Here is a 27,974-nt window from a genome sequence, read left to right on the forward strand (position 1 = left end):
CAGCACAAACTGTCTGATAATATCCGGCGTGGCATGCAATCATTTCCGTTGGACATCATATACGGTCCGACGACGTCGGGCGTGGCATGCCATCATTTCCATTGGGCAAAACACATGGTCAGACTATGTCGAGTGTGGCATGCAATCATATACCTTGGACATCACATACAGTTGAAAAACGTCGAATGTTTCATGTTATCGTCGTCTTTGAACTTCACACACGGTAGGACGATGACAGGCATGGCATGCCATTATGTCCCTTGGGCAGCAAACACTATCAGACGACATCGGGCAAGGCATGCCATCACCACCCTTACACAGCATACAAGGTAAGATGACGTCGCGCGTTGCATATTATCATTGACCCTTGACAGTACACACGGTCAAACGACGTCTAGCGTGACGTGCCATCATCACCGATTTTATGAAAAATGTGTATTAACCCATTAAATTTTGAATTTCCCCTAATTTTTAAGATAATTGTAATTCGTTATTTCTATGAATCTGATAAAAGAAAATAGACTTGGTAACACATTTAAGAATGTGAATTTTAATGTTAGATAATAAATTTTATGATAAAATGCTTTTTATCCCGTTGAATTATAAATATCCGCTAGTTTTGCACACACGGTTGGATGACGTCATGCGTAGCATGCCATAATTTCCTTTTGATAGCACACATGAGCAGACAACGTCGGGCGTGGCGTGCCATCATAGCCCTTGGCCAAGATACACGGTCAAACGCCATCGAACGTGGCATGGCATCATCGCCTTGGATAGCATACATGGTGTTGGACGACGTCGGGCTTGTCATAACATCATCGACTTTAAACAGCACACATGGACGGACAACGTTAGGCTTTTCATGTAATCATTACCCTTGGACGGTACATATGGTCGAACTATGTCGGGCGCGGCATGCCATCATTGGCCTTGGGCAGAATACATGGTCGATCAACGTCGGCGTTGCATGTTATCATTGCCTTTGGACAGCACATACTCTCGCACGATGTTGGGCGCAACAATGGTCTCATCGCCCTTGTGTAGCACACATGGTCGGATGATGTCGGGAATTAAATGCCATCATTGACCTTTGAAAGAATACACGGTTGTACTACATAGGGCGTTGCATGCCATCTTGTTCTTGGACAACACACATGGTCGGACGACATCGGGAGTTGCATGCCATCATTGTCTTTGAACAACACACTTTGACGAACGACATAGGATGTGGAATGTTATCATCGCCATTGGACAACAAAAATGGTCGAATGACGGTAGGAGTGCATGCCATAATCTCCCTTGGACAATATACACAATCGAATAACGTCGGGAGTGGCATGCCATCATCGCCCTTGGGAAGCACACATGGTCGGATGACGTCGGGCGTGACATGCTATCATTGCACTTGGAAAGAAAACACAACCGGATGACATCGGGCGTTGCCTGCAATCATCTCCCTTGGACAACACATACGGTCGAATGGCGTTGGGTGTGGCATGCCATCATCGCTTTCGGACTGCACACACAGTTAGACAACGTCGGTCTTTGCATGCTCACATGTCCCTTAGGCAGCATACACGGTCGAACGACGTCGGGCGTGGGATGCCATCATCGCCCTTGAACAGCATACACTAAAGACGACGTCGGGCATGACATGTTATCATCGCCCTTCGATTAAACACACGGTCTGAAAAAGTCGTTTGTGGCATGCCGCCATCGACTATTTTAAGAAAAATTTCTTTTAACCCATTAAATTTTGAATTTTCCATAATTTTGAAGAAAAATTATAATTCTTTATTGCTACGAATCTGATAAAAGAAAAAAATGAATTTGGAATATCTTGGTTATACATTTGAGAATGTTAATATTAATGTTAGATAGTAAATTTTGTGATAAAAAGCTTTTTTTCCCGTTGAATTTTACATTTCCCCTAGTTTTGCACACTCGGTTGGCTGACGTCGAGCGTGGCATGACATCATTTCCCTTGGACAACACACATGATCGAACTACGTTGATCATGGCATCCCATCATGGACATTTGGCAGCACACACAGTCAGACATTTGGCATGGCAGTGCCATCATCGCCCTTGGAATGCACACATGGTCGGACAACATCAGGCAAGGTGTGTCATCATTGCCCCTGAAAAGCATACAGTATCGGATGACATCGGGCGTGGCTTGTTATCCTTGCCCTTAGACAGCACACATGATCGAACGACGTAGGGCGTGGAATGCCGTCATGGACCTTGGGTAACACAAGCGGTTGGATGACGTTAGGCGTGGCATGCCTTCATCGCCATTAGGCAGCACACGCGGCCGGACAATATAAATGATCAGACTACGTCGGGTCTGGTATGCCATCATAGCCCTTGGCCAACACATACGATCAGACGACGACGGGCTTGGCAGGCCATCATCGACCTTGGACACCAATCATGAGTATGTTCTCATCACCCTATGTTAGAATACACGATCGGATGATGTCAAGACTGACGAGCTCGCTCGAATCTTGGGCAATATTCATGGTCGAACGATGTCGAGCATGGCATGCCATCATCGTTCTTGGGCAGCACAGGCAGTCGAACGACGTCAGGCGTGACTTTCCATCATCGCCCTTAGTTAGCACACACGGTCGGACGACATCGGGCATGTCATGGAATCATATCCCTTGGACAACATACACAGGGTCATACAACGGTAGGCGTGGAATATCATCATCGCGCGTGGACAACATACACGGTTAGACGACATTAGGCATAATATGTTATCATTGCCCTTGTGCAGAACAAAAAGTCGGAAGACCTCGATTGTAGATGACATCATTGACCTTGAGTAGCACACATGGTAGGACTACGTCGGGCGTACCACACCATCATCAATAATGGTTGTCGCATTCATACTAATATAATATATCTTCCCGATTTTCCCAATTCATTGTACTAGTCTTTCATTTTTAACTTAATATGACACAAAACATATTATATATCTAGTTTTACATTTATATTATTGTATATAATTAAAAATATAATAATATTTTTTTAAAAAAATTAACTAAACTAAGGAGACAGAATACACGATCGGACAAAGTCGGGCGTGGCATGCCCTCATGGTCCCTCGCCAAAACACATGGAATGCCATCATCGCCCTAGGGAATCACACACGGTCAGATGGCATCGTGTGTGGCATGTTGTCATCCCCTAGGACAACACACATGATCCAACCACGTAGGCCATGGCATGCCCACATGGCCCTTGGGTACCACATACGGTCGGATGACATTAGACATGGCATGCCATTATTTCATTTGTGCAACACACATTAACGAAGGAGGACATGACAATCCATCATCGCCCTTGGGCAGCACACACGGTCGGACAACGTCGGAAGTGGCATACCATCATCGCCCTTGGATAACATACATAGTCGAATGATGTCTGGCATGGTATGCAATTTTGACCTTAGACAAAATATACGGCCGGACTACGTCAGCCGCGGAATTCCATCGTAACCCTTGGACAGCACACACGGTCGGACGAAGTTGGGCATGTCATGCCATCATCGCACTTGGACAACATACACGGTCAAAAGAACTCGGGCGTGGCATATTATCATCTCTCTTAGATAGAACATACTTTCGGACTACGTCGCGTTTGGAATGCCTTCATGGTCCTTGGGTTGCATACTCTCGGACTGTGTCAGGCAAGGCATATCATCTTCTCCCTTGGACAACATACACGATCGGACAACGTCGGGTGTGATATTCCATCATTTTTCTTAGAAAGCACACTCTAACGGACGATATTGTGCATGGCATGCCATTATTGCCCTTGGAAAATATACAAGTTGAACGACGTAAGAATTGGCATTCAATCATCGTACTTGGATAGCATGCACGGTCGGATGATGATGGGCGTTGCATCCCCATATGGTCCTTGGGCAACACACCAGTTGAACGACGTAAGACATGACATGCATCGCCTTTGGATATTACACATGGTCTAACGATGTTGACGTGGCATGGCATCATCGCCTTTGGACTACAAACAAGGGAAAACCACGTTGGGTGTGGCATGCCATCATCTCCCTTGGACAGCATAGACGGTCGGATGATGCGGGCGTGCCATGCCATCATCGCCCTTGGGCAGCACATACGGTGAAATGATGTTGGGCATTAAATTCTATCATTGCCCTTGGGAAGCAGATATAGTCGGACTACGTCGGGTGTTGCATGCCATCATTTCCCTTGGACAACACAAATGGTCATACAACATCGGGCGTGGCATGTTATCATCTCTCTTTGTTAGCACACACGGATGAAGGACCTCTAGCGTGGCATGCTGGCATGGCCGTTGGACTGCACAATAAGTTGGATGACATCGAGAGTGGCATGCCAACGTGGACCTTGGGCAGGACACAAAGTCTGATGACATCGGGTGTTACATACCATCATCGCGGTTGGGAAGCATTCACGGTCAGATGACGTCGGACTTTGAATGCCATTTTTGCCTTTGGACAGCAAAGAAGAACAGACTACGTTGGGCGTGGCATGCCATTATCACCGTTAGACATCACAAACGATTTGAACAAGTCAGGCGTGGCATGCCATCATAGCCCGTGGGTAGCACATACGCTCAGACGACTCCGGCTGTAGCAATGCCATCATCAACCTTGGAATGCACACACTATCGAACAAAGTCGGGTGTGGCATGCCATCATCATCCTTGGAGAGCATGCACTATAGGATGATTTTGGTTGTGGCATGTTATCATCGCCCTTGGAAAGCACATACAATAGGATGACATTGGGCGTGGCATGCCACCATGGCCTTTGGGAAACACATACGGTCGCATTATGTTAGGCGTAGCATGACGCAAGGCACTTGGGCATCACAGAACGTTGTAGGACGTCGGGTATGGCATGTCAGCGTCCTTTTGGACAACACATACGGATGAACAATGTCGAGCATGACATGCTATTATCGCCCTTCGACTACTCATACTGTTGGATGCCATGAAGCGTGGTATGCCCACATGGCCATTTAGAAGCACACATGGTTGGACAATGTCGGACGTTTCATGCCATTTTCGCATTTTTGCAACACACATGGTCGGACGACGTCAGGCATGGCATGAAATCTAGCCCTTTGATTCCGCACATGGTCATACGATAACGAGCGTGGCATGACATCATCACCCTTTGACATGACATACGATCAGACTATGGCGGGCATGGTATGCCATCATTGCCCTTGAGCAGCTTACAAGGTCGGGATATGTCGGGGCGTGGCATGGCATCATCGCCATTGGAATGAACACATGGTCGGATGATGTGGGGCATGGCATGCCATCATCGCAGTTCGACAACATAGACACGGTAGGATGACGTCCTACGTGGCATGAATTCATTTCCCTTGGACAGCACACACGGTCGGACAACGTCGACCGTGGCATGCCATCTTCGCCCTTGGAAAGTATACATGATAACACGACATCGGGTGTGGCATGTTATCATCTCCCTTGGACAACACACATGATCGAACCACGTAATCCGTGGCATGCCAGCATGGCCTTTGGGAGATACATATGGTCGCATGACGTTGGCCGTGGCATGCCATTATCGCCTTTGTGACACATAGAGACGATGTCATGCGAGACATTCCATCAATGACCTTGAGCAGCACACACGTTCCGATGATGTTGAGCGTGGCATGCCATCAGCGCCCTAGGGCAGCACAAACTGTCTTACAATGTCCGGTGTGTCATGCAATCAATTCCTTCGACATCACATACGGTCAGTCAACTTCGGGCGTGGCATGCCATCATTGCCTTTGGGCAAAACACTTGGTCGGGTCGGGTGTGGCATGCAATCATATACCTTGGTCAACACATACAGTTGAAAAAAGTCGAGCGTTTCATGCTATCGTCGCCTTTGGAATTCACACAAACTCGGACGACGTCTGGAATGGCATGCCTGCATGTCCGTTGGGCAGCAAACACTGTCAGACGATATCGGGCAACGCATTCCATCATCGCCTTTGGACAACAGACAAGGTTAGATGACGTTGTGCATGGCATGTTATCATTGACCTTGGACAGTACACACGGTCAGACGACGTCTAGCGTGCATGCTATCATCACCGATTTTATGAAAAATGTCTATTAACCCATTAAATTTTGAATTTCCCCTAATATTTAAGATAATTGTAATTGTTAATTTCTACGAATCTGATAAATGATAATAGATATTTGAGTTCAGAATACCTTGGTAACACATTTTAGAATGTGATTTTTGATGTTATATAATCAATTTTATGATAAAAAGCTTTTTATCCCATTCAATTATAAATTTCCCCTAGTTTTGCACACACGGTTGCACGACGTCAAGCGTAAATGACATCATCACCTTTTGACAGCACATACGATCGGACTACGTAGGGCGTGATATGCCATTATCACCCTTGGATAAGAAAACACGATCAGACAATATCGGGCGTGGCATGCCATCATCGCCCTTGGATAGCAAAAAACGATCAGACAACATCGGGCGTGGCATGCCATCATGGTCATTGGGCAATATACACGGTTAGACGACGTTGGCCGTGGCAATGCCATCATCGCCCTTGGAATGTACGTATGGTCGAATGACTTCGAGAGTGGCATGCCATCATCGTCCTTGGAAAGATACACGATCGAACGACGTCTGGTGTGGCATGTTATCATTGACCTTTGAAAACACACACGATTGGCGTCGTACAGCATGTCATGTCCGCATGGAACTTAGGCAGCACACACGGTCAGAAGACGTTAGGCGTTTCATGCTATCATCGCCTTTGGGCTGCACAAGCAGTTGAATAACATCGGTTCTAGAATGCGATCATCGCCCTTGGAAAACATACACGGTCAAACTACGTTGAGCGTGGCATGCACTCATGAACCTTGGCCAACACACACTGTCGGCAAATATCGGGCATGGCATGCAATTATCGCCCTTGAACACTATACATAGGGTAAAACTACGTCGGCTGTGACTTGACATCATCTTCCTAGGATAGGATACATGTTCAGAAGACCTTAGGCATGAAATGTTATATTCGCCCTTGGAATGCACGCACGGTCAGAAGATGTTGGGCGTGGAAATGCTATCATTTCTCTTTGGAAGCACACACGGTTGGATGACGTCGTGCATTAAATGCCAATATTGCCATTTGGACAGCACACACTATCTGATGATGTTGATGTGTCATGCCATCAAAGCCTTTGGAATGCACACACGGACGGAAGACGGGCGTGGCATGCCATCATAGACCTTGTGCAGCACACACAGCCGGACGATGTTAGGCGTGGCATGTCGCATGGCCCTTGGGCATCACAGAAGATTGTATAACGTTAGGTGTTGCATGTTAGCGTCCCCTTGTACAACACACATGGATGAACGACGTCGAGAATGACATGCCATTATCGCCCTTGGACTACTCATACTGTGTGACGACATGAAGAGTTGTATGCCCACATGGCCTTTTAGAAGCACACATGGTCGGACGATGTCGGACGTTTCATGCCATCTTCGCATTTGGGCAACACACATGGTCGAACGACGTCTGGCATGGCATGCCATCTAGCCGTTTGATAGCACCCATGCTTGTACAACATCGAGCGTGGCATGACATCATCACCGTTATACTTGACACACGATTGGACTATGCCGGGCGTGGCATGCCATCATTGCCCTTGAGCAGCACACAATGTCAGGATATGTCGAGCGTGGCATGCCATCATCACCATTGGAATGAACACATGGTCGGACAATGTAGGGCCCAGGGTCGGATGACATCCTACGTGAGATGCCATCATTTCCCTTGGACAACACACACGGTCGGACGACGTCGACTGTGGCATGCTATCATCGCCCTTGGAAAGTAAACATGATCAAACGACATCGGGTGTGGCATGCCAGCACGGCCTTTGGGAGACACACACGGTCGCATGACGTTGGGTGAGGCATGCCATTATCGCCTTTGTGACACACAGACAAATGATGTCGGGTGTGACATTCCATTATTTACCTTGAGCTGCACACACGGCGGGATGACGTTGCATCAGCGCCCTAGGGTAGAACCAACAATCTTAAAATGTCCGGCGTGGCATGCAAACATTTCCCTTGGACATCACATACAGTCAGACGAAGTCGGGCGTGGCATGCCATCATCGCCTTTGGGCAAAACACATGGTCAGACTACGTCGGGTGTGGCATGCAATCATATACCTTGCACATCACATACAGTTGAAAAACGTCGAGTGTTTCATGCTATCGTAGCTTTGGACTTCACACACGGTAGGACGATGTAAGGCATGGCATGCCAGTATGTCCCTTGGGCAGCAAACACTGTCAGATGACGTCGGGAAAGGCATGTCATCACCTCCCTTGGACAACATACAAGGTAAGACGACGTCGTGCGTGGCATGTTATCATTGACCTTGGACACTACACACGGTCAAATGACGCCTAGCGTGACATGCCATCATCACCGATTTTATGAAAAATGTCTTTTACCCATTAAATTTTGAATTTCCCCTACTTTTGAAAATATTTGTAATTTTTTATTGCTATGAATCTCATAAAATAAAATACATTTTTGAGATCGGAATACCTTGGTAACACATTTAAGATTGTGAATTTTAATGTTAGATAATCAATTTCAAGAAAAAATATTTTTATCCCATTCAATTATAAATTTCCCCTAGTTGTGCACACATTGTTGGACGACGTCGAGTGTAGCATGACATCTTCACATGTTCATAGCACACACGATCGGACTACATGGGGCGTGGCATGCCATCATCGCCCTTGTATTGAAAAAAAGGATCAGACAATAACAGGCGTGGCATGCCATCATCGCCCTTGGATAGAAAAACACGATCAGACAACATCGAGCGGGGCGTGCCAACATGGACATTGGGAAATACACACGGTCAGACGACGTCATCCGTGGCAATGCCATCATCGCCCTTTGAATGTACACACGGTCGGATGACTTCGAGCATGGCATGTCATCATCGCCCTTTAAAAGATACTTGATCAAACGACGTTTGGCGTGGCACGTTATCATTGCCCTTAGAAAACACACACGATTGGACGACGTGCGACAAGGCATGTCCGCATGGAACTTAGGCATTACACACGGTTAGATAACATTAGGCATAACATTCCATCATCGCCATTAGGATGCACAAGCAGTTGGATAACATAGGTCCTAGAATGCCATCATCGCCCTTGGAAAACATATACTGTCGAACTACGTCAAGCGTGGCATGCCATCATGAACCTTGGCCAACATACACGGTCGGAAAATGTCAGGCATGGCATGCCATTATCGCCTTTGAAAAACATACATTGGGTAAAATGACGTCGGGTGTGGCTTGCCATTATCGCCCTTGGATAGCATACACGGTCAGAAGAACTTAGGCATGGAATGTTATCTTCGCCCTAAGACCGCAGACACGGTCAGACAATGTTGGGCGTGGAAATACTATCATCTCCCTTTGGCAGCACACACAGTCGGATGCCATCGGGCATTTAATGCCATTATTTCCCTTTGGACAACACAAACTATCGGATGATGTCGGCGTGGAATTCTATCAAAGTCTTTGGACTGCACACACGGACGGAAGACGGGTGTGGCATGCCATTATAGACCTTGTGCAGCACACATAGTCGGACGACATTAGGTGTGGCATGTCATATAGACCTTGGGCATAAAAGAAGGTTGTAAGACGTCAAGTGTGGCATGTCAGTGTCCCTTTCGACAACACACATGGATAAACAACGTGGAGAATAACATGTCATTATCGCCCTTGGACTACTCATATTGTTGGACGGCATGAAGTGTGGTATGCTTACATGGCCTTTAGAAGCACACATGGTCGGACGATGTTGGGCGTGTCATGTTCGCATTTGGGCAACACACATGGTCAGATGACGTTAGGCACGGCATGCCATCTAGAACTTTTATAGCGCACATGGTCGTACTACATAGAGCGTGGCATGACATAATCACCCTTGGACAGGACACACGATCGGACTATGGCGGGCGTGGCATGCTATCATCGCCCTTAAGCAACGCACAAGGTCGGGATATATCGAGCGTGGCATGCCATCATCGCCATTGGAATAAACACATGGTCGGACGATATAGGGCGTGGCATGCCATCATCGTCGTTCGATAGCATAGAAAGGGTCAGATGACGACCTACGTGGCATGCTATCAGTTACCTTGGACAACACACACGGTCGGACGACGTCGACCGTGGCATGCCATCATGATCCTTGGAAAGTATACATGATCAAACGACATCGGGTGTGACATGTTATCATCGCCCTTGGACAACACACACGATCAGACTACGTAAAGCGTGGCATGCCAGCATTGCCTATGGCAGACACATACGGTCGCATGACGTTTGGCGTGGCATGCCATTATCGCCATTGTGACACAAATACAGACGATGTCGGGTGTGACATGCCGTCATTGACCTTGAGAAGCACCATCGGTCAGATGACGTTGGGGGTGGCAAGCCATCAGCTCCCTAGGGAAGCACATACGGTCGAACACTGTTGGGCGTGGCATGCCATCATTCCCTTTGGGAAAAACACATGGTCATACTACGTTAGGTGTGGCTTGAAATCATATACCTTAGACACCACATACAGTTTAAAAACGTCGAGCATTTCATGCTATCATCGTGTTTTGACTTCACACACGGTCGGACGACGTCAGGCATGGAATGCCCGCATGTCCCTTGGGCAGCAAACACTGTCAGATGACATCGGGCAAGGCATTCCATTATCGCCCTTGGACAACATACAAGGTTAGACAACGTGGTACGTGGCATGTTATCATTGATCTTTGACAGTACACACGGTCAGACGACGTCTAGCGTGACATGCCATCATCACCAATTTTATGAAAAATGTCTATTAACCCATTAAATTTTGAATTTCCCCTAATATTTAAGATAATTGTAATTTTTTATTACTACGAATCTTATAAAAGATAATAGATTTTTGAGTTCGGAATACCTTGGTAACACATTTGAGAATGTGAATTTTAATGTTATATAATCAATTTTATGATAAAAAGCTTTTTATCCCATTCAATTATAAATTTCCCCTAGTTATGCACACACGGTTGCACGACGTCGAGCGTATATGACATCATCACCTTTTTACAGCACACACGATTAGACTATGTCAGGCGTGGTATGCTATCATCACCCTTGGATAGCAAAACATGATCAGACAATATCGGGCGTGGCATGCCATCATCGCCCTTGGATAGCAAAACACGATAAGACAACATCGGGCGTTGCATGCCATCATGGCCATTGGGCAATATACACGGTATGAAGACGTTTTCCGTGGCAATGCCATCATCGACCTTGGAATGTACACACGGTCGGATGACTTCGAGCGTGGCATGCCTTCATCGTCCTTGGAAAGATACACGATCAAACGACGTCTGGCGTGGCATGTTATCATTGCCCTTCGAAAACACACAGGATTGGACGACGTGCGGCATGGCATGTCCGCATGGAACTTAGGCAACACACACGGTCAGATGACATTAGGCGTTTCATGCTATCATCGCCATTGGGCTGCACAAGCGGTTGAATAACATCGGTCCTAGAATGCGATCATCGCCCTTTGAAAACATACACGATCAAACTACGTCGAGCGTGGAATGCACTCATGAACCTTGGCCAACACACATGGTCGGCATATATCGGGCATGGCATTGCCATTATCGCCCTTGAACAACATACATAGGGTAAAACAACGTCGGGTGTGGCTTGCCATCATCTCCCTTGGATAGATTACACGTTCAGAAGAACATAGGCATGAAATGTTATCTTCACACTTGGAATGTATGCACGGTCAGATGATATTGGGCGTGGAAATGCTATCATCTCCCTTTGGCCGCACACACGGTCTGATGACGACGAGCATTAAATGCCATTATTACCCTTTGGACTGCACACACTATCGGATGATGTCGACGTGGCATGCAATCAAAGCCTTTGGACAACACACACGGACGGAAGATGGGCGTGGCATGCCATCATAGACCTTGTGCAGCACACACAGTCGGACGACATTAGGCATAGAATGTCGTATGGCCTTTCGGCATGACAGAAGGTTGTATAACGTCAGGTGTGGCATGTCAGCATCCCTTTGTACAACACACATGGATGAACGACATCAAGCATGACATGCCATTATCTCCCTTGGACTACTCATACTGTTGGACGACATGAAGCGTGGTATGCCCACATGATCCGTTAGAAGCACACATGGTCGGACAATGTCGGGTGTTTCATGCCATCTTCGCATTTGGGCAAGACACATGGTCGGACAACGTCTGGCATGGCATGCCATCTAGCCCGTTGATAGCGCACATGGTCGTACGACATCGAGCATGGCATGACATCATCACCCTTGGACACGACACAAGATCAGACTATGGTGAGAGTGGCATGACATTATCGCCCTTGAGCAGCACACAAGGTCGGGATATGTCGGGCGTGGAATGCCATTATCACTATTGGAATGAACACATGGTCGAACGACGTCAGGTGTGGTACGCCATCATCACCTTTCGGCAGCACTCATGGTTAGACGATGTCAGGCGTGGCATGCAATCATATACCTTGGACAACACATGCGGTTGAAAGTCTTCGAGCGTGTCATGCTATCGTCGTCTTTGGCTATCACACATGGTCGGACGACGTCAGTCATGGAATACCCGCATGTACCTTGGGCAGGAAACACGGTCATACGACATCGAGCGTGGCATGCCATCATCGCCCTTGGACAACATACAAGGTCAAACAACGTCGCCTGTGGCATGTTATCATTGCCCTTGGACAGAACACACGGTCAGACGGCGTCGGGCGTGGCATGCAATCATATACCTTGGACTGCACATACGGTCGAAAGACGTTGATAGTGTCATGCTATCATCTTCTTTGGACTTCACACACGGTCGGACGACGTCAAGCATGACATGCGCGCATTTCCCTTAGGCAGCAAACACGGTCGGACGACAATGGACAAGGCATGCCATCATCACCCCTGGACAACATACAAGGTAAGATGACGTCGCGCGTGGCATGTGATCATTGCCCTAGTACACAACGCACGACTAGAAGACGTCTAGAATGACATTCCATCATCACCGATTTTAAGAAAAAAGTCTATTACCCCATTAAATTTTGAATTTCCCCTAATTTTTAAGATAATTGTAATTCTTTATTGCTACAAATTTGATAAAAGAAAATAGATTTTTGAGTTCGGAATACCTTGTTAACACATTTGAGAATGTCAATTTTAATGTTATATAATCAATTTTATAATAAAAATGTTTTTATCCCATTCAATTATAAATTTCTCCTAGTTTTGAACACATGGTTGGACGATGTTGAGCGTAGCAGGACATCTTCACCTTTTGACAGCACACACAATCGAACTACGTCAAGCGTGGCATGCCATCATCGCCCTTGGATAGAAAAAGTGATCAGACAATATCGGGCGTGGCATGCCATCATCGCCCTTGTAAATAAAAACATAATCAGACAACATCGGTGAGGGCATTCCAATCATGGCCATTAGGCACTACACACGGTCAGATGACGTCGTCCGTGGCAATGCCATCATCGCCCTTGTAATGTACACACGGACGGATGACTTCGAGCATGGCATGCCATCATCGCCCTTTAAAAGATACACAATTAAACGACGTTTTGCGTGGCATGTTATCATTGCCCTTCGAAAACACACACGATTGGACGACGTGCGGCAAGACATGTCCGCATGGAACTTAGGCAGCACACACGGTCGGATGACATTAGGCATCGCATGCCATCATCGCCATTGGGTTGCACAAGCGGTTGGATAACAGTGGTCCTAGAATGCCATCATCGCCCTTGGAAAACATATACGGTCGAACTACGTCAAGCGTGGCATGCAATCATGAACCTTGGCCAACATACACGGTCGGAAAACGTTAGGCATGGAATGCCATTATCGCCCTTCAAAAACATACATAGGGTAAAACAACGTCGGGTGTGACTTGCCATTATCGCCCTTGAATAGCATACACAGTAAGAAGAACTTAGGCATGGAATGTTATCTTCGCCCTAGGACTACACACACGGCAGACAATGTTGGGCGTGGAAATGCTATCATCTCCATTTTGCAGTACACACGGTCGGATGGCGTCGTGCATTAAATGTCATTATTGCCTTTTGGAAAGCATACACTATCGGATGATGCCGGCGCGGCATGCCATCAAAGTCTTTGGAGTGCACACACGGATAGAAGACGGGTATGACATGCCATCATAGACCTTGTGCAGCACACATAGTCAGACGACGTTAGGCGTTGCATGTCACATGGCCCTTGGCTATAAAAGAAAGTTTTAAGACGTCGGGTGTGGCATGTCAACGTCCCTTTGGACAACACACATGGATAAACGACGTCGAGCATGACATGTCATTATCGTCCTTGGACTAGTAACTGTTGGACGACATGAAGCGTGATATGCCCACATGGCCCTTTAGAAGCACACATGGTCGGACGATGTCGGGTGTTTCATGCAATCTTCGCATTTGGGAAACACACATGGTCGGACAACGTCTCGCATGGCATGCCATCTAGCCCTTTAATAGCGCACATGGTCATACGACATCGAGCGTGGCATGACATCATGACCCTTGGACAACATACATAGGGTAAAACGACGTCGGGTGTGGCTTTCCATCATCTCCCTTGGATCGGATACACGTTCAGAAGAACATAGGCATGAAATGTTAACTTCACCCTTGGAATGTACGCACGGTCAGACGATGTTGGGCATGGAAATGCTATCATCTCCCTTTGGCAGCACAAACGGTCTGATGGCGATGGGCATTAAATGCCATTATTGCCCTTTGGACAGCACACACTATCGGATGATGTCGACGTGGCATGCCATCAAAGTCTTTGGACTGCACATACGGATGGAAGACGGGTGTGGCATGCCATCATAGACCTTGTGCAGCACACATAGTCAGACGACGTTAGGCATGGCATGTCACATGGCCCTTGTGCATAAAAGAAGGTTGTTAGACATCGGGTGTGGCATGTTAGTGTCCCTTTGGACAACATACATGGATAAACGATGTCGAGCATGACATGCCATTATCGCCCTTGGACCACTCATACTGTTGGACGACTAGAAGCGTGGTATGCCCACATGGCCCTTTAGAAGCACACATAATCAGATGATGTCGGGTGTTTCATGCCATCTTCTCATTTGGGCAACACACATGGTCAGACGACGTCTTGCATGGCATGCCATCTAGCCCTTTGATAGCGCACATGATCGTACGACATTGAGCGTGGCATGACATCATGCTCCTTGGACATGACACACAATCGGACTGTGGAGGGTGTGGCATGCCATCATCACCCTTGAGCAGCACACAAGGTCAGGATATGTCGGACGTGGGATGCCATCATTACCATTGGAATGAACACATGGTCGGACGATGTAGGGCGTTGCATGCTATTATCGCAGTTTGACAGCATAGACATGGTTGGATTACATCATACGTGAGATGCCATCATTTCCGTTGGACAGCATACACGTCCGGACGACGTCGACCGTGGCATGCTATCATCGCCCTTGAAAAGTATACATGATCAAACGACATCGGGTGTGGCATGTTATCATCTCCCTTAGGTAACACACACGATCGGACCACGTATCGTGTGGCATGCCAGCACGGTCTTTGGGAGACACATACGGTCGAATGACGTTGGGTGTGGCATGCAATTAGCGCCCTTGTGAAACACACACAAACGATGTCGGGTGTGACATGCCATCATTCACCTTGAGCAGCACACACGATCGGATGACATTGGGCATAGCATGCCATCAGCGCCCTAGGGCAGAACAAACGGTCTGAAATTGTCCGACATGGCATGCAATCATTTCCCTTGGACATCATATACGGTTGGACGACGTCGGGCGTGGCATGCCATCATTTCCTTTGGGAAAAACACATGGTCAGACTACGTCGGGTGTGGCATGCAATTATATACCTTGGACATCACATACAATTGAAAAACGTCGAGTGTTTCATGCTATCATCGTCTTTGGACTTCACACATGGTCGGACGACGTCAGTCATGGCATGGCCGCATGTCCCTTGGGCAGCAAACACTGTCAGACGACATTGGGCAAGGCATTCCATCATCGCCCTTGGACAACACAGGAGGTTAGACGACGTCGTACATGGCATGTTATCACTCAACTTGGACAGTACAAACGGTCAGACGACGTCTAGCGTGATATGCCATCATGACCGATTTTATGAAAAATGTCTATTAAACCATTAAATTTTGAATTTCCCCTAATATTGAAAATACATATAATTCTTTATTGCTTCGAATCTGATAAAAGATAATAGATTTTTGAGTTCGGAATACCTTGGTAACACATTTGAGAATGTGAATTTTAATGTTATATATTCAATTTTATGATAAAAAGCTTTTTATTTCATTCAATTATAAATTTTCCCTAGTTTTGCACACACGATTGAATGACCTGAGTGTAGATGACATAATCACCTTTTGACAGCACACACGATCGAACTACGTCAAGCGTGGTATGCCATCATCGCCCTTGGATAGCAAAAAACAATAAGATAATATCGGGCGTTGCATGCAATCATCTCCCTTGGATAGCAAAACATGATCAGACAACATGGGGCGTGGCATGCCATCATGGCCATTGGGCAATATACACAGTTAGACGATGTCGGCCGTGGAAATGCCATCATCGCCCTTAGAATGTACACATGGTCGGATGACTTCGAGCGTGGCATGCCATCATTGCCCTTGGGAAGATACACGATCAAACGACGTCTGGTGTGGCATGTTATCATTGCCCTTCGTAAACACACACGATTGGACTACGTGTGGCATTGCATGTCCGCAAGGAACTTAGGTAGCACACACGGTCGGATGACGTTAGGCGTTAAATGCTATCATTGCCATTGGGCTGCACAAGCGGTTGAATAACATCGGTCATAGAATGCGATCATCGACATTGGAAAACATACACGGTCGAACTACGTCGTGCGTGACATGTCATCATGAACCATGACAAACACACACGGTCGGCAAATATCGGGCATGGCATGCTATTATAACCCTTGAACAACATACATAGGGTAAAACAACGTCGGGTGTGGCTTGCCATCATCTCCCTTGGATAGGATACACGTTCAAAAGACCTTAGGCATGAAATATTATCTTCGCCCTTGGAATGCACACAAGGTCAGAATAAGTTGGGCGTGAAAATGCTATCATCTCCCTTTGGCAGCACACAGTCGGATGACGTCGGGCATTAAATGCCATTATTGCCCTTTGGACAGCACACACTATCGGATGATGTCGTCGTGGCATGCCATCAAAGCCTTTGGAATGCACACATAGACGAAACACGGACGCGGCATGGCATCATAGACCTTGTGCAGCACACACAGTTGAACGACGTTAGGCGTGGCATATTGCATGGCCCTTGGGCATCACAGAAGGTTGTAAGACGTCGGGTGTGGCATTTCGCCGTCACATTGGACAACACACACGGATGAACGACGCCGAGCATGAAATGCCATTATCGCTCATGGACTACTCATACTATTGGACTACATGAAGCATGGTATGCCCACATGGCCCTTTAGAAGCACACACGGTCAGACGATATCGGGCATTTCATGCAATCTTCGCATTTGGGAAACACACATGGTCGGACGACGTCTCGCATGCATGCCATCTAGCCCTTTGATAGCGCGCATGGTCGTATCACATTGAGCGTGGCATGATATCATCACCCTTGGACATGACACACGATCAGACTATAGAGGGCGTGTCATGTCATCATCAACCTTGCGCAGCACACAAGGACGGGATATGTCGGGCGTGGCATGCCATCATCACCATTGTAATGAACACATGGTAGGAGGATGTAGGGTGTGGCATTCCATCATTGCAGTTCGACAGCATAGACAGGGTCGGATAACATCCTACGTGAGATGCCGTCATTTCTCTTTAACAGCACACACGGTCGGACGACATCGACCGTGGCATGCTATCATCGCCCTTGGAAAGTATACATGATCAAACAACATCAGGTGTGGCATTTTATCATCACCCTTTGACAACAAACACGATCGGACAACGTAGTGCGTGGCATGCCAGCACGGCCTTTGGGAGACACATACGGTCGCATGACGTTGGTTGTGGCATGCCATTATCGCCCTTGTGACACACACACAAACGATGTAAGTGTGACATGCCATCATTTATCTTATGCAGCACACAGTCGGATGACGTTGGGCGTAGCATGCCATCAGCGCCCTAGGGCAGAGCAAACGGTCTGAGAATGTCTGGCATGGCATGCAATCATTTCCCTTGGACATCACATACGGTCGGACGACGTCGGGCGTGGCATGCCACCATTGCCTTTGGGCAAAAACACATGGTCAGACTACGTCGGGTGTGGCATGCAATCATACACCTAGGACATCACATAGAGTTGCAAAACGTCGAGTGTTTCATGCTATTGTCGTCTTTGAACTTGACACACGATCGGACGACCTCAGGCATAGCATGCCCGCATGTCCCTTGGGCAACAAACACTGTCAGACGACATCGGGCAAGGCATTCCATCCTCGCCGTTAGACAATATACGAGGTCAGACGACGTTGTGCATGGCATGTTATCATTGACCTTGGAGAGTACATACGGTCAGACAACGTCTAGTGTGACATGCCATCATCACCGATTTTATGAAAAATGTCTATTAACCCATTAAATTTTGAATTTCCCCTAATATTGAAGATAATTGTAGTTCTTTATTGCTACGAATTTGATAAAAGATAATAGATTTTTGAGTTCGGAATACCTTGGTAACACATTTGAGAATCTGAATTTTGATGTTATAAAATCAATTTTATGATAAAAAGATTTTTATCCCATTCAATTATAAATTTTCCCTATTTTTGCATACACAGTTGGACGACGTCGAGCGTATATGACATCATCACCTTTTTATAGCACACACGATCAGACTACGTCGGGCGTGGTATGCCATCATCGCCCTTGGATAGCAAAACCCGATCAGACAATATCAGACGTGGCATGCAATCATCGCCCTTGGATAGCAAAACATGATGAGACAACATCCGGCGTGGCATTCCATCATGGCCAATGGGCAATATACACGGTCAGACGACGTCAGTCGTGGACATGCCATAATCGCCCTTGGAATGTACACACGGTCGACTGACTTCAAGCGTGGCATGCAATCATCACACTTGTAAAGATACACGATCAAACGACGTCTGGCGTGACATGTTATCATTTCCCTTCGAAAACACAAATGATTGGAAGACGTGCGGAATGTCATGTCCCCAAGGTCAGATGACGTTAGGCGTTGCATGTTATCATCGCCATTAGGCTGCACAAGTGGTTGAATAACATCGGTCCTAGAATGCGATCATCGCCCTAGGAAAACATACAATGTCGAACTACGTCGAGCGTGGCATGCCATCATGAACCTTGGACAACACACATAATCGGCAAATATCGGGCATGACATGCCATTATCGCCCTTGAACAACATACATAGGGTAAAACAACGTCGGGTGTGGCTTGCCATCATCGCCCTTGGATAGGATACACGTTCAGAAGACCTTAGGCATGAAATGTTATCTTCGCCCTTGGAATGTACACATGGTCAGAAGATGTTGGGCGTGGAAATGCTATCATCTCCATTTTGCAGCACACATGGTCGGATGACATCGGGCATTAAATGCAATTATTGCCCTCTCGACAGCACACATTCTCGGATGATGTCGACGTGGCATGCCATCAAAGCCTTTAGACTGCACACACGGACGGAACACGGGCGTGGCATGCCATCATAGAATTTGTGCAGGACACAGAGTTAGACGATGTTAGGCGTGGCATGTCGCATGGCCCTTGGGCATCGCAAAAGTTTGTATGACGTCGGGAGTGGCATGTCAGCGTCCCATTGAACAACACACACGAATGAACAATGTCGAGCATGACATGCCATTATCTCCCATGGACTACTCATATTGATGGACGACAAGAAGCGTGGTATGCCCACATGGCCCTTTAGAAGCACACATGGTCGGACGATGTCGGGCATTTCATGCTATCTTTTCATTTGAGCAACACAGATTGTTGGACGACGTCTAGCATGGCATGCCAACTAGACCTTTGATAGCACACATGGTCGTACGACATCTAGCGTGGCATGACATCATAACCCTTGGATATGACACACGATTAGACTATGGCGAGCGTGGCATGCCATCATCGCCCATGAGCAGCACACAAGGTCGATTATCTTGGTTGTGGCATGCCATTATCGCCCTTGTGACACAGACACAAACGATGTCGGGTGTGACGTGCCATCATTGACCTTCAGCAGCACACACGGTCGGATGACGTTGGGCGAAGCATGATATCAGTGCCCTAGGGCAGCACAAACTGTCTGATAATATCCGGCGTGGCATGCAATCATTTCCGTTGGACATCATATACGGTCCGACGACGTCGGGCGTGGCATGCCATCATTTCCATTGGGCAAAACACATGGTCAGACTATGTCGAGTGTGGCATGCAATCATATACCTTGGACATCACATACAGTTGAAAAACGTCGAATGTTTCATGTTATCGTCGTCTTTGAACTTCACACACGGTAGGACGATGACAGGCATGGCATGCCATTATGTCCCTTGGGCAGCAAACACTATCAGACGACATCGGGCAAGGCATGCCATCACCACCCTTACACAGCATACAAGGTAAGACGACGTCGCGCGTTGCATATTATCATTTACCTTGGACAGTACACACGGTCAAACGACGTCTAGCGTGACGTGCCATCATCACCGATTTTATGAAAAATGTGTATTAACCCATTAAATTTTGAATTTCCCCTAATTTTTAAGATAATTGTAATTCGTTATTTCTATGAATCTGATAAAAGAAAATAGACTTGGTAACACATTTAAGAATGTGAATTTTAATGTTAGATAATAAATTTTATGATAAAATGCTTTTTATCCCGTTGAATTATAAATATCCGCTAGTTTTGCACACACGGTTGGATGACGTCATGCGTAGCATGCCATAATTTCCTTTTGATAGCACACATGAGCAGACAACGTCGGGCGTGGCGTGCCATCATAGCCCTTGGCCAAGATACACGGTCAAACGCCATCGAACGTGGCATGGCATCATCGCCTTGGATAGCATACATGGTGTTGGACGACGTCGGGCTTGTCATAACATCATCGACTTTAAACAGCACACATGGACGGACAACGTTAGGCTTTTCATGTAATCATTACCCTTGGACGGTACATATGGTCGAACTATGTCGGGCGCGGCATGCCATCATTGGCCTTGGGCAGAATACATGGTCGATCAACGTCGGCGTTGCATGTTATCATTGCCTTTGGACAGCACATACTCTCGCACGATGTTGGGCGCAACAATGGTCTCATCGCCCTTGTGTAGCACACATGGTCGGATGATGTCGGGAATTAAATGCCATCATTGACCTTTGAAAGAATACACGGTTGTACTACATAGGGCGTTGCATGCCATCTTGTTCTTGGACAACACACATGGTCGGACGACATCGGGAGTTGCATGCCATCATTGTCTTTGAACAACACACTTTGACGAACGACATAGGATGTGGAATGTTATCATCGCCATTGGACAACAAAAATGGTCGAATGACGGTAGGAGTGCATGCCATAATCTCCCTTGGACAATATACACAATCGAATAACGTCGGGAGTGGCATGCCATCATCGCCCTTGGGAAGCACACATGGTCGGATGACGTCGGGCGTGACATGCTATCATTGCACTTGGAAAGAAAACACAACCGGATGACATCGGGCGTTGCCTGCAATCATCTCCCTTGGACAACACATACGGTCGAATGGCGTTGGGTGTGGCATGCCATCATCGCTTTCGGACTGCACACACAGTTAGACAACGTCGGTCTTTGCATGCTCACATGTCCCTTAGGCAGCATACACGGTCGAACGACGTCGGGCGTGGGATGCCATCATCGCCCTTGAACAGCATACACTAAAGACGACGTCGGGCATGACATGTTATCATCGCCCTTCGATTAAACACACGGTCTGAAAAAGTCGTTTGTGGCATGCCGCCATCGACTATTTTAAGAAAAATTTCTTTTAACCCATTAAATTTTGAATTTTCCATAATTTTGAAGAAAAATTATAATTCTTTATTGCTACGAATCTGATAAAAGAAAAAAATGAATTTGGAATATCTTGGTTATACATTTGAGAATGTTAATTTTAATGTTAGATAGTAAATTTTGTGATAAAAAGCTTTTTTTCCCGTTGAATTTTACATTTCCCCTAGTTTTGCACACTCGGTTGGCTGACGTCGAGCGTGGCATGACATCATTTCCCTTGGACAACACACATGATCGAACTACGTTGATCATGGCATCCCATCATGGACATTTGGCAGCACACACAGTCAGACATTTGGCATGGCAGTGCCATCATCGCCCTTGGAATGCACACATGGTCGGACAACATCAGGCAAGGTGTGTCATCATTGCCCCTGAAAAGCATACAGTATCGGATGACATCGGGCGTGGCTTGTTATCCTTGCCCTTAGACAGCACACATGATCGAACGACGTAGGGCGTGGAATGCCGTCATGGACCTTGGGTAACACAAGCGGTTGGATGACGTTAGGCGTGGCATGCCTTCATCGCCATTAGGCAGCACACGCGGCCGGACAATATAAATGATCAGACTACGTCGGGTCTGGTATGCCATCATAGCACTTGGCCAACACATACGATCAGACGACGACGGGCTTGGCAGGCCATCATCGACCTTGGACACCAAACATGAGTATGTTCTCATCGCCCTATGTTAGAATACACGATCGGATGATGTCAAGACTGACAAGCTCGCTCGAATCTTGGGCAATATTCATGGTCGAACGATGTCGAGCATGGCATGCCATCATCGTTCTTGGGCAGCACAGGCAGTCGAACGACGTCAGGCGTGACTTTCCATCATCACCCTTAGTTAGCACACACGGTCGGACGACATCGGGCATGTCATGGAATCATATCCCTTGGACAACATACACAGGGTCATACAACGGTAGGCGTGGAATATCATCATCGCGCGTGGACAACATACACGGTTAGACGACATTAGGCATAATATGTTATCATTGCCCTTGTGCAGAACAAAAAGTCGGAAGACCTCGATTGTAGATGACATCATTGACCTTGAGTAGCACACATGGTAGGACTACGTCGGGCGTACCACACCATCATCAATAATGGTTGTCGCATTCATACTAATATAATATATCTTCCCGATTTTCCCAATTCATTGTACTAGTCTTTCATTTTTAACTTAATATGACACAAAACATATTATATATCTAGTTTTACATTTATATTATTGTATATAATTAAAAATATAATAATATTTTTTTAAAAAAATTAACTAAACTAAGGAGACAGAATACACGATCGGACAAAGTCGGGCGTGGCATGCCCTCATGGTCCCTCGCCAAAACACATGGAATGCCATCATCGCCCTAGGGAATCACACACGGTCAGATGGCATCGTGTGTGGCATGTTGTCATCCCCTAGGACAACACACATGATCCAACCACGTAGGCCATGGCATGCCCACATGGCCCTTGGGTACCACATACGGTCGGATGACATTAGACATGGCATGCCATTATTTCATTTGTGCAACACACATTAACGAAGGAGGACATGACAATCCATCATCGCCCTTGGGCAGCACACACGGTCGGACAACGTCGGAAGTGGCATACCATCATCGCCCTTGGATAACATACATAGTCGAATGATGTCTGGCATGGTATGCAATTTTGACCTTAGACAAAATATACGGCCGGACTACGTCAGCCGCGGAATTCCATCGTAACCCTTGGACAGCACACACGGTCGGACGAAGTTGGGCATGTCATGCCATCATCGCACTTGGACAACATACACGGTCAAAAGAACTCGGGCGTGGCATATTATCATCTCTCTTAGATAGAACATACTTTCGGACTACGTCGCGTTTGGAATGCCTTCATGGTCCTTGGGTTGCATACTCTCGGACTGTGTCAGGCAAGGCATATCATCTTCTCCCTTGGACAACATACACGATCGGACAACGTCGGGTGTGATATTCCATCATTTTTCTTAGAAAGCACACTCTAACGGACGATATTGTGCATGGCATGCCATTATTGCCCTTGGAAAATATACAAGTTGAACGACGTAAGAATTGGCATTCAATCATCGTACTTGGATAGCATGCACGGTCGGATGATGATGGGCGTTGCATCCCCATATGGTCCTTGGGCAACACACCAGTTGAACGACGTAAGACATGACATGCATCGCCTTTGGATATTACACATGGTCTAACGATGTTGACGTGGCATGGCATCATCGCCTTTGGACTACAAACAAGGGAAAACCACGTTGGGTGTGGCATGCCATCATCTCCCTTGGACAGCATAGACGGTCGGATGATGCGGGCGTGCCATGCCATCATCGCCCTTGGGCAGCACATACGGTGAAATGATGTTGGGCATTAAATTCTATCATTGCCCTTGGGAAGCAGATATAGTCGGACTACGTCGGGTGTTGCATGCCATCATTTCCCTTGGACAACACAAATGGTCATACAACATCGGGCGTGGCATGTTATCATCTCTCTTTGTTAGCACACACGGATGAAGGACCTCTAGCGTGGCATGCTGGCATGGCCGTTGGACTGCACAATAAGTTGGATGACATCGAGAGTGGCATGCCAACGTGGACCTTGGGCAGGACACAAAGTCTGATGACATCGGGTGTTACATACCATCATCGCGGTTGGGAAGCATTCACGGTCGGATGACGTCGGACTTTGAATGCCATTTTTGCCTTTGGACAGCAAAGAAGAACAGACTATGTTGGGCGTGGCATGCCATTATCACCGTTAGACATCACAAACGATTTGAACAAGTCAGGCGTGGCATGCCATCATAGCCCGTGGGTAGCACATACGCTCAGACGACTCCGGCTGTAGCAATGCCATCATCAACCTTGGAATGCACACACTATCGAACAAAGTCGGGTGTGGCATGCCATCATCATCCTTGGAGAGCATGCACTATAGGATGATTTTGGTTGTGGCATGTTATCATCGCCCTTGGAAAGCACATACAATAGGATGACATTGGGCGTGGCATGCCACCATGGCCTTTGGGAAACACATACGGTCGCATTATGTTAGGCGTAGCATGACGCAAGGCACTTGGGCATCACAGAACGTTGTAGGACGTCGGGTATGGCATGTCAGCGTCCTTTTGGACAACACATACGGATGAACAATGTCGAGCATGACATGCTATTATCGCCCTTCGACTACTCATACTGTTGGATGCCATGAAGCGTGGTATGCCCACATGGCCATTTAGAAGCACACATGGTTGGACAATGTCGGACGTTTCATGCCATTTTCGCATTTTTGCAACACACATGGTCGGACGACGTCAGGCATGGCATGAAATCTAGCCCTTTGATTCCGCACATGGTCATACGATAACGAGCGTGGCATGACATCATCACCCTTCGACATGACATACGATCAGACTATGGCGGGCATGGTATGCCATCATTGCCCTTGAGCAGCTTACAAGGTCGGGATATGTCGGGGCGTGGCATGGCATCATCGCCATTGGAATGAACACATGGTCGGATGATGTGGGGCATGGCATGCCATCATCGCAGTTCGACAACATAGACACGGTAGGATGACGTCCTACGTGGCATGAATTCATTTCCCTTGGACAGCACACACGGTCGGACAACGTCGACCGTGGCATGCCATCTTCGCCCTTGGAAAGTATACATGATAACACGACATCGGGTGTGGCATGTTATCATCTCCCTTGGACAACACACATGATCGAACCACGTAATCCGTGGCATGCCAGCATGGCCTTTGGGAGATACATATGGTCGCATGACGTTTGCCGTGGCATGCCATTATCGCCCTTGTGACACATAGAGACGATGTCATGCGAGACATTCCATCAATGACCTTGAGCAGCACACACGTTCCGATGATGTTGAGCGTGGCATGCCATCAGCGCCCTAGGGCAGCACAAACTGTCTTACAATGTCCGGTGTGTCATGCAATCAATTCCTTCGACATCACATACGGTCAGTCAACTTCGGGCGTGGCATGCCATCATTGCCTTTGGGCAAAACACTTGGTCGGGTCGGGTGTGGCATGCAATCATATACCTTGGTCAACACATACAGTTGAAAAAAGTCGAGCGTTTCATGCTATCGTCGCCTTTGGAATTCACACAAACTCGGACGACGTCTGGAATGGCATGCCTGCATGTCCGTTGGGCAGCAAACACTGTCAGACGATATCGGGCAACGCATTCCATCATCGCCTTTGGACAACAGACAAGGTTAGATGACGTTGTGCATGGCATGTTATCATTGACCTTGGACAGTACACACGGTCAGACGACGTCTAGCGTGCATGCTATCATCACCGATTTTATGAAAAATGTCTATTAACCCATTAAATTTTGAATTTCCCCTAATATTTAAGATAATTGTAATTGTTAATTTCTACGAATCTGATAAATGATAATAGATATTTGAGTTCAGAATACCTTGGTAACACATTTTAGAATGTGATTTTTGATGTTATATAATCAATTTTATGATAAAAAGCTTTTTATCCCATTCAATTATAAATTTCCCCTAGTTTTGCACACACGGTTGCACGACGTCAAGCGTAAATGACATCATCACCTTTTGACAGCACATACGATCGGACTACGTAGGGCGTGATATGCCATTATCACCCTTGGATAAGAAAACACGATCAGACAATATCGGGCGTGGCATGCCATCATCGCCCTTGGATAGCAAAAAACGATCAGACAACATCGGGCGTGGCATGCCATCATGGTCATTGGGCAATATACACGGTTAGACGACGTTGGCCGTGGCAATGCCATCATCGCCCTTGGAATGTACGTATGGTCGAATGACTTCGAGAGTGGCATGCCATCATCGTCCTTGGAAAGATACACGATCGAACGACGTCTGGTGTGGCATGTTATCATTGACCTTTGAAAACACACACGATTGGCGTCGTACAGCATGTCATGTCCGCATGGAACTTAGGCAGCACACACGGTCAGAAGACGTTAGGCTTTTCATGCTATCATCGCCTTTGGGCTGCACAAGCAGTTGAATAACATCGGTTCTAGAATGCGATCATCGCCCTTGGAAAACATACACGGTCAAACTACGTTGAGCGTGGCATGCACTCATGAACCTTGGCCAACACACACTGTCGGCAAATATCGGGCATGGCATGCAATTATCGCCCTTGAACACTATACATAGGGTAAAACTACGTCGGCTGTGACTTGACATCATCTTCCTAGGATAGGATACATGTTCAGAAGACCTTAGGCATGAAATGTTATATTCGCCCTTGGAATGCACGCACGGTCAGAAGATGTTGGGCGTGGAAATGCTATCATTTCTCTTTGGAAGCACACACGGTTGGATGACGTCGTGCATTAAATGCCAATATTGCCATTTGGACAGCACACACTATCTGATGATGTTGATGTGTCATGCCATCAAAGCCTTTGGAATGCACACACGGACGGAAGACGGGCGTGGCATGCCATCATAGACCTTGTGCAGCACACACAGCCGGACGATGTTAGGCGTGGCATGTCG

Source organism: Solanum lycopersicum, chromosome 1 (assembly GCF_036512215.1).
Source record: "Solanum lycopersicum chromosome 1, SLM_r2.1".
NCBI lineage: Eukaryota > Viridiplantae > Streptophyta > Magnoliopsida > Solanales > Solanaceae > Solanum > Solanum lycopersicum.